The 10,293-nt window shown below is 42.8% G+C and overlaps 1 non-coding gene across 1 annotated transcript; it reads left to right on the top strand.

The window, feature by feature from the left end:
- The first annotated feature begins 6,689 nt into the window (after positions 1 to 6,689).
- Positions 6,690 to 6,771, top strand: trnas-gcu (transfer RNA serine (anticodon GCU)). The gene has a single exon. It is a non-coding gene; the product is annotated as a tRNA-Ser (tRNA).
- The last annotated feature ends 3,522 nt before the right edge of the window (positions 6,772 to 10,293 follow it).

The raw sequence follows: 10,293 nt of genomic DNA, 5'->3' as shown, positions 1-10,293 counted from the left end.
CAATCGGTCACTCGTACCTGTGCCAACTTGGGAGTTACAAAAGATTGGTGAAAGTGGAAAGTGGATTTGTTCACATTTCAAGTGTTTTCGTGAAGCAGGAAGCAGAAGAAGATACACTGAGAAGCGATTGAGATCTGACTACAGGAACAGCAAATAAGTTGTACAGTGCAGAGGAGAGCTTTGAAGCATTGAATTCTGGTTTATAGGACGATCATGCTTTCACGAGGCCACGCTGCTACAGAAGGAACTATGTCAGTGTCTCTCAACATTGTGATGTCACAGGCAAATGTCGCCGTACACTGCAGGAAATTCCCTTTTTCAATGTGAGGGCAGTCCATATGTAAAGTAGCTTATATATCAAATCCTTTCACATAAATAATTCCACTGCACCTCAGTGTGTTGTATTGTCTCCTTTTCACTTTACCTGTCATTGTGCCTGCACTGAAGGGACTTTGCTCCTTCTGTGTGTCTTTTACAATCTGAGTGATGTTGGGTAGTTGTATTGACCCATCTTCTGACAGAACTTTCCACTTCACTTCAGCCCGCTCTAACTTCGCTAACTGATCCCATTCCCGTTGTTTAGGTGTTAAACGCTCGTCTTAGATCCAGCCTGCCCTCACCCAAAATAAATGGAAGACTCAGTCACACTGTGATCACTGCAATCAAGGGATATCTTCACACCAACGTCATTGACAATTCCAAAGATAAAGTTAGGACTACAGGTGCTGGAGATCCGAGTCGGTAGTGTGATGCTGGAAAATACCAGCAGATCAGGGAGCATTCGAGGAGCAGGAGAATTCAGTTTTCAGGCTGAAGCCCTTCCTCAGGAAAAGATTTGTGAGTTGGGGCTGAGACATAAATACAAGTGTTGTGGGGTTGAGGGGAAATAGCGAGAAAGCAAGAGATGGATGAATAAGAGGGAGAACATAATAGGTCAGAAGTGGCAGTGATGGAATGGGTCGAGAGGGCGGTGGCAAGTTGAAGGCTTGTGTTTGGGGGAGGGTAAATGAAGAAACTGTTCGAATTCACATTTATCCCGTGTGCTGTTCGAGGACCTAAGCCAGAATGTGTAGCGTTCCTCCTCCAGGCGTTGGGTGGTAAAGGTCTGGCTGTGGAGGAGGTCCAGGACCTGCATGTCTTTGACGGGGGAGGAGGGAGAGCTCAAGTGTTCAGCCACGCGACAGTGAAATTTGTGGGGGCAGGTTTCCCAAAGATGTTCTGGGAAATGATATGCAGTAAGGTGTCCTGTCTCCCTGATGTAGAGGAGACCACACTGGGGGCAACGGATGCAGGAGATGATATTAGTAGCTGTACAGGTGAATTTCTAACGGATGTGGAATGATCCCTTCGGGACTTGGTTGGAGATGAGGGGAGTGGTGTGGGTCCTAGTTTCATCCCTCTTTTTGTGGCAGTGAAACATGCCACTAGAGGGTTGTGGTCTGGTAGAGGGAAGTGTGGACATCAAGAGAGGGTCGTGGAGGGAATGGTCTTTTCGGAATGCTGGCAGGGCTGGGGAACGAAATATTTCTCTAGTAGTGGTGTCTATTTGGAGGTGGCAGGATATGATGCATTTAATGCGGAGGTTGGTTAGGTGGAAGATGAGCACCAGGAAGTTCTGTCCTTGTTGCGTTGAGTGGCGTGGGGTTCAAGGGTCTTGGTGTGTGAAGTGGAGGAGATGCGCTGGACGGCGTTGTCAACCACGTGGGAAGGCAGTTTATGATGGTGCGAGAAGGAGACCAACTGTGTCTTTCTGAGGTGTAATTGGTCATCCTGGGAACACATGTGGTGGAGGCGGAGGAATTGGGAATAAGGAATGGAGTTTTTACATGAGATAAGGTTGGAGGAGATGTCGTCTAGATACCTGTGGGAGGAGGTGAGCTTGTAGCATATGTCTGTAATTAGTCAGTCGCCAGAGACGTTGATGGAGAGGTCCATGAAGGTGAGGGAAGTTGCCAAGATGATCCGGGTAAATTTGAGGTCGGCGTGGAAGCTGTTGGTAAAGTTGGTGAGCTATTCAAGCTCCTCGTTGAAGCACCAAGTGGCGCCCATGCACTCATCGATGTAGCGGAGGAACAGGCGGAGGATCGTACCTGAGTAACTGTGAAAGATGGACAGTTTTCCGTATCTGACAAACAGGCAGGCATACCAAGGTCCCATGCGGATACCCATGGCTCCCCGTTTCGATGGAGGAAGTGGGAAGATTGGAAAGATAAGTTGTTGATTGTGAGGACTAGTTCAGTCAGGTGGATGAGGATGTCTGTGATTAAGAAATGGAAGGCTTGCAGACTTCTGCCATGGCAGATGGATTTGTACAGGGACTGGATGTACATGGTGAAGATGACACGTTGGGGGCCAGGGAAACGAAATTCATGGAGGAGGTGACGTGCATAGGGGTGTCACGAATATTAGTGTACATTTTCTGAACTGGGTAAGTAAGATTGTGACGAGGTAGGAAGAGATGATTCAGATGGGACAGTCGGAGGCTGAGACAATAGGTCGATTGGGGCAATCGGGTTTGTGAATCAAAGGAAGGAGGTAGAATCGGGGAGTGCATGGTTCACGGACAATGAGGTTGGAGGTTGTGGATGAGAGACGCCCAGAGGTGATGAGGTTGTGGATAGTCTGGGAGATGATGGTTTGGTGATGGGAGGAGAGTTTGTGATCGGGTTCAGTAGGAGGAGGTGCCTGCGAGTTGGCACCTGGCTTCAGCTTTGTCCCTCTGCCCGACTCACAAGCCTAATTCCTGATGAATGGCTAAGTAGTCCATTCTCCTGCTCCTCGGATATTGCCTGACCTGCTGTGCTTTTCCGGTACAACACTCTCTACTCATTCATTATTATTGTCTCATTTCACACTATCAGGCGCACGCTGTCTGCTTGATGCTCGAGAACACTGTTCTCATGAACTATGATAAGATCTGCCAATTTGGAACAAAAACAGAAATTGCTGTAAAATCACAGGCACCTTCTGTGCAGATGAATCACAGTTAACGTTTCACATCCACTGGGTCCGTCTCTCCACAGATGCTGCAAGACGTCCTGAAATTTTCTAGCATCGACTGTTTTTGTTTGATTTTCAACACCGGCAATTTTTTCATTTACGTTTTCTTCTTTTCTGCCAATATGATTTGGCTAAAGATTACGTTAAATGTTTTAAATATGACTGCGATGGAATGGCCAGACCTTACCAGCCCGCTACTTTTATTTGGTTCACATGACCAATGCCTTCCCACTTGTTCACCGCACCCTACAGCTGCACTGCATATAAATTGACAAAATTGTGGCATTCTCTCGGATTGATAATCAGGAGCGAGATTGTTTGAAATTGATCAAAACGTAATGATAAACTGAGAGAATACAGGATATTAAACGGGAAACTGAAAGGGAAAGAGAGAACAGTGAATGACAATTTTTTGACAAAATTGAAATGTAATTGCTCCAGATTCAGAAAGTGTTTTCATCCACAAACATATCACAATGTGGAATGTAATTTTTAGGACAGCCAATGCAAGCAGATTGCAAAATCTTAGTTTTAAAGTCTTGCTGCAACTGTTTTGGTTTTAATGAACGCACACATGGGATTCAGTGCTGTAATGATCCCCTAAACTGGAGAAGGAAATCCTTGCCTTCAAGAATACTTCCGGAATGTTCACTGATTCAGCCCAGTAATGGCAGGACTGTCCTCTGGAAACGTATGAGTAAAATCATTCAATGTTCCATGGAGTTTCGAATGAGTGGTGAAGGGAATGTCTCCATTCACAAATTAATCATTCAGTAGAATTCAATACAGGGACCCATGAAATGATGAACACATTGAAAAAGAACATTGACATACGATACACAATAGCTACGACAATTACTATGTGAAAACTGTTGATTTCAGATCCACGGTGGCCTTTGGTGATGACATTTACTGTCCAGAACCAGTCTGCACTGGAATGACTGGAGACACACTATGAAGTATTTGAACTTGAGTCGCCTTTAGAAATAGTTGAGGCTCACTCAGGGCACGGGGAGTTAGAGATGTTGGCCTTACAAACCTTTCAAACATTTCGTGGAAGAATAAAGGGAGTGATAGATAATTTTCGATCCTATGGAAATGATGTTCATGAAATGGATAGATAATAATTTTCCTTATTGGAGTTTATACATAGTGACGTCATATTTAAAAAGCAAAGAGTTCAGAGTGTAACTGTAAAATCTTCAGGTCACCCTCAGTGGGAGCATTGTGTGGAATCCCTGTCCTCATGCTCCACCAAAAACATGTAAAGAGATTAGAAAGGACACCGACGCTGTTTCCTTGATAGCAAGATATTAGAAAGCCAAGTGACGTTGTTTACTGAGACATAAAAATATCAGAAAGTAAGCAAACGCGATTATGGAAAGAATGAGGGAGTTTATTCACGAGATCTGGAAATGCTGGAGCAGAAACATACAAGTTTGAAGTCAACAAATGAGATTTTCACATAACGTGAGGTTTGAATGACTAAATCAGGGAAATCCCCTCTTTCGAGTGAATCAATAACTTTAGTTAGAGCTTCAAAACCATTAGTGAATGATTAAGAAAAGTTTGAAAGAGTTTCTTCCAATCAATACAGTTAGCTAAATCGTGAACGACGTTCCAGAAATAAAACGTAGAAGCTGATTTCACAGTGTTTTAAACGATACATGAACAAACATACAAGGGGTGGGATTTACCATTGAGAGAAAGTCAGTGTGGTTGCGTAACAATTTCGAATTTGGTTGACTTCAGACACAAAGACATTCCATGAACACGTACAACTGATTAAGATGGAGTAACAAATGTTCATGGATTAGTAAAGTGTGGCGTGTTATTCAAGGTGAAACTCTGTAAATGGAGCTGATGTCCTAAAATAACTGCAGACAGAAGTTATATCCTAATGAGTCGGAATTGAATCGTCACTTGGATTTGCAACACCTACTTTAAAGATTCGACCACATTCATATGATGTTATGTATATTTCGTACATTCTTTACTCCATCCAAGAAATGCACCAAGAAGACTCTGTCCATTTGTATTGTTAACCCTCTGTACTTCTCTGCAGCACGCCATTGAAGATAAAATATGCTCAGGCCAAAATTCAATTCAATACAATATTCAACCGGTCCTATGTGATTTTTCTTTTTTGATTATTGCAATAACCTTTGCGACTTTGCAACAAAATGCATAACATAAAACCAGTTCAACATTTATTTTCCCGAATATTAAAGCAATGCACATGGGAAGCGTTATCCACCTGCTGAACAATCACCTTTGGCTCTCTCTCCACACATGTCTCTTCACGTTTTAAAAACTTGCAGTATGTTTGTTGATCAGGAGTCATTATCCAAAAAAGGTCATTTCTCAATCCACAAACACGGGTATTTTCCCATAAACTTGGCTTTGCTCAATATCACCTTCTATCCGTACCCCGCAAGACAATGAATAATTGAAGCTGCTCCATGTGAGGCTCAAACTTAAAACTTTAGCGCAGCACAGCCCACTATACTGGCACAGAGATACCATGCACTGTCACCTGCATCACAGGAACAACGCATTAAGGGTTACCTCCACATTCCTGGTTGTACCTTAACGTTTGGGAAACCGAAGTTCTCTGATTCCATGGCTAGTAACAGGGATTAAATGATCATCTTCATCAATAGTTCTGACCCCGAATGAGGAAAATGGTGAGCTACTCATTGCAAAGATGGGTAGATTTTTGAAATATATAATTGCAACATTTGCCATCACTAACCAATGAACATTTTATTTTGTTTTTCATCTGTAGAAATCTTAAAATCTTCTTCTTTAACAGACTCAATGACAGATCTCCATTGTGTCTCTGGTATCAAATTCCAAAGTGTAAAACCGCTCTGAATTCTTCCACCACAGTCCGCTTTTTGGTAGTGTTCCTGTTGTGGGAAATGCACTTCCCCGTGTGTCAACTGCTGCTCCCAGCATTCTCTCTGACACTGCACTAATTTTCCTTCTGACACTTGTTCACTGTGTTGCTATGATCATACTTGTTGTTGCATGGCCCAGAAAAATGATACAGATCAAGGTTTTTGCATTGTTGAATTCAATTGTCTGTTCAGTCTTATTTAGGATTTTGAAAGTGTCTGTTCTGTACAGAAGTGCTGGTCAAAAACATCTGAGCAGAAGAATGGTGTTCCGAATAATGCCATTGAGCACTATGCACTCTCCTCCAGTCTGGAAAACAATTCCTCACAGGCAATTTAATAGACAATAGACAATCTGTGCAGGAGTAGGCAATCCTGCCCTTCGAACCACACTACCATTCATTATGATCATGGCTGATCATCCTCAATCGGTATCCTGTTCCTGCCTTATCCCCATAACCCTTGAGTCCACGATCCTGATGAGCTCTATCCAACTCTTTCTTGAATCAACACATCCTGCTTTCTCGGGTTCTTCATTCCGTTGACTTCAAATCTTCACAGAATTCAACAGACTTTGTTCCATAGTCTTTTCTTCATTTTTTGTTCAGATCACTGTGAGCAGAGTGTCACAGTGGGAATGCCGTTGCCACACAACCCACAGGTCAGACCATAGTCTTGGGACCATACTGTGCTATTTAGCATTTCACCAGACCAGGGAGAAATATCTGCTGTTCTGCATAATTTACGCAATTCACTTATTCATACGTTCATATGCTTGCTTGCATATGTGACGAGGTGGCCGAGAGGTTAAGGCGATGGATTGCTAATCCATTGTGCTCTGCGCGCGTGGGTTCGAATCCCACTCTCGTCGCTGTTTTCAATGTTGCTATTTTTGTGTGCTCACACCTGTCTTATTGAAATTGGAACTTCAATGGTCAATTTATATGCATCGACGCTATTATAGAATCTCAAAGAATAATTTGAGTCAGTTGCTTAAACTGCATTGAAACGTAGATCGCATTGGGATAATGAAAAGTAACGCGATTTTCTTTTTCAAGTCAAGCTGCTGTGACCTTTTATCATATGAAAGAGATCCACGAAAACCAAAATACAAGAGATGCGAAGGGCATGTTTATGTAATGGGATTCTTAATGACGGTTTTGTCAAATGAAATCTGGAGCAGGTTGAGTAGAAGGCACAGATAAACACAAGATGTGGGAAGCAAGCTCCAAAACGTTATGCACACACTGGATGCATCACATTGAACAATGAACAACTGGAGAAGTAGCATGTTCACTGCAGGGACTGAACCTAAACTGTGGATCAATAATCGCAAATTCATGCAGCATTAGCATGAAAAATGATTTAGTGTCTCTTTATACGCATGTCATTAACAGATGTTTCGTTCTAATACCCGTGTGGTTGAAAGAAGAGGACACCACATGTCAAGATGGATGACAACGTAACCAAGTTTGCTTTGAAATTGAGATCTATTTCATCATTGTACACAGTGGACAAGTTCATTTTAAATAATACAAACCACATTCCCTCACCTGGAATAAAAGTGTGATTTCATTTCAAACATTGCCCTTGCTAAGTGGCAGTTACTCAACGTGAAAAACATGATGTAATTTTTATTGAGCATACATCAATTAGTACCATTATCTAACTTCGGATTGACTGCAATATGCACATGATAAACAATATTTAAGAAAGAATGTCTTTTGGAACTAATGATTCGGTGCTGACGAAAAATAATATTAAATTCACATGATGCGGATATTCCACCAATGGCTCCTTTGGTGGAAATGGTCAGTGAGCACTATTTCTAAGTTGGTATAGAGGTGTGTGAGTTGCAAGGGTTGGGAGCTCCCACCTCATCTGGAGCTGCGTCTGCTCACAGGAGCATTGGGACAGCAGGCTGGAAGTTCCAACCACACCTGGAGCAGCTTTTGTTTACTTGGAGTAGCAGGGAACATTGGGGTTGCAGGCTGGGAGATCCATCCTAACCCGGAGCAGCTTCTATTGACGTGGAGCAGCAGGGAACATTGGGATATCAGACTGGGAAATCCAGTCTGACCTGGAGCAGCCTGTATTGACATGAAGAAGCAAGGAGAATTGCAACATCAGACTGCGGGATCTTACCTAATCTGAAGCAGCTTCAGTCGACATGGAGCAAGGAGCTTTGCGAGATCCATCTGGGAGCTCCACTCTCACTTGGAGCAGCTTTTATTGACAAGGAGCAGCTGGAAACATTGGGACATCAGAGGGATAGATCCAACCTCAACTGGATCGCTTGCATTGACATGGAAGAGGGAGCATTTGGACATCAGACTGGGAGCACCAACCTCACAAGGACCAGCTCTTAATGACATGTAGCACCTGGGAGCATTTTGGCATGAGAGTGGTAGATCCAACCTCAACTGGACCGCTTCTATTGACATGGAACAAGGAGCATTGAGGCATCAGACTGGGAGCTCCAACTTAAATTGGAGAAGCTGCTGTTGACATGGAGCAGCAAGGAGCATTGGAACGTCAGGTTGGGGGCTCCAACCTTGCCTGGAGCAGCTGGTGTTTACATGGAAGGGAAGGGAGGATTGGGACATTAGGCTGGGGGATAGGATATTCAACTATTTTAATCTGAAGTAAAATAGGTTTCAAAACTCAGATGTTAATTGATTTATGAAGAAACTTTCCCAAGAAAGGAATTAATACTTTCGAGACTAAAGACAAGTCCTGCAAATATCCAACTCAGGAAAACGCATTGGTACAGAGAGACATGGGAGTAATGTTTCATGTCTTTATCTTTTCTTTTCTGGCCGTCTCTGCATTGGATTATATCACTGAAAGGATGTTTTTACTCATTTCATGTTGTTCAGTTTCCTGCAAATACGATCAGGTCATTAACGTAATGTAAATCTGAAAATTAATGGGAATATGCGATGTTATGATTAGACTGGAGTTTACCTCTAATTATGGTGAAAACGCAGCAAAGTAAGTTGCAATTTTCTTGATCAGCAGCGACCTCATTGATTGGCTGCTCAAATTGTGAATGGTAGTTTTTTTTAAAGACAATTTGAAGTGGATCATTGATGGTGATTATCATTGTTCTTTGTTCACCTTGTGACTGTTACTGTTATTGCTCATGTCATTGTCAGCACCACAGCTCTGCAGCGTGTAAAATTTCTGCTGTGCATCTGGCCAGTGGTACAGCCATTCTTATAGCTGGCTACGGATCAGGCAGGTGCAGGTTCAACTTTTGCTTGGCGCAAGCGCATTGTGGAGATTCAGCACACATCCAAACTTTTTTTTGTTACACTGAGGTGGATAATATTTGAAATTTTCATCTCCACGAACGAAAATTCGTTTATTGTCTTCGATCAAGTAAACATTACCAAGAGCTGTCAATCTTAAAAATCACATTGCATCAGATAGTATCGAACAAGCATATTTGGAAGCACCAGTGTTCCGTGCACTGTTTCTTCATCAGGTGGTTGTCAACTGTTGGACTCTAATCTGGCTTTGTATGATTTTTAAATTTGTCCATCCCAGTCCAACACCAACACATCTAAGTCATGGGTACCATCGACACCACGAACGGTCAGTTAAAGTCTAGATGATCTTCCAAACGATCGCGCATATTGACACACACATCAAGTTTCTGCAGAAAGACACCCACCTGATGAAGGAGCGGCTCTCTGAAAGCTCGTGTTTGCAAATAAACCTGCTGGACTAAGCCCTGACGTTGTGTCATTTGTAACTTTGTCTACCCAACTCAAACACTGGCACTTCCATATCATTGAGAACATCAGTCATGTCCCAGCGCAGTCAGAGAAGGCAATCTTGGAATAGCCTCACTCATTGTTCAGAAGGTACGTTTAATTTTCAGAAACCAACCCACTCAATCGTGAATTACTACAGATTGTTAATATGCTGACCTGTTTGTTTTAGCTTTACATTAAATGGAAGCCGCTTAGCTCAGTCCGTTGGCTAACTGGTTTTTGGTATAGAGTGAGACTAACGACGTGGGATTAATTGTCGCACTGTCTCAGGGTGCCAGAAGGATCATCATCTCCTCGGCTTACGTGATCTGTAATACAATGTGACTCTAGTGAGTAGTAATGCACCTGTCGATGTCAAGCATCATTATCATTGCCATCGATTGCCTTGGTCGTTTGGTCACAATGACCAGGAACGGGACTTAGTCCTTTTAATACTCACTGATTTAATGGGATACAGAAAAATGTCGTGCAACATAGACTTGATTGAAAACTGGGTTTCCAAGGGTCGCTGCGTTGTTTACAGAAAATGTTACATTATCACAGGGCTTCTCACTCGGTCGGCTTCAATTCGGCCCAGAATTCGATTCAACCACACTTCACGAACATGCTTC

The sequence above is a fragment of the Hemiscyllium ocellatum genome, chromosome 38, assembly GCF_020745735.1.
Source record: "Hemiscyllium ocellatum isolate sHemOce1 chromosome 38, sHemOce1.pat.X.cur, whole genome shotgun sequence".
NCBI lineage: Eukaryota > Metazoa > Chordata > Chondrichthyes > Orectolobiformes > Hemiscylliidae > Hemiscyllium > Hemiscyllium ocellatum.
This window is presented reverse-complemented; position numbering and strand designations above follow the sequence as displayed.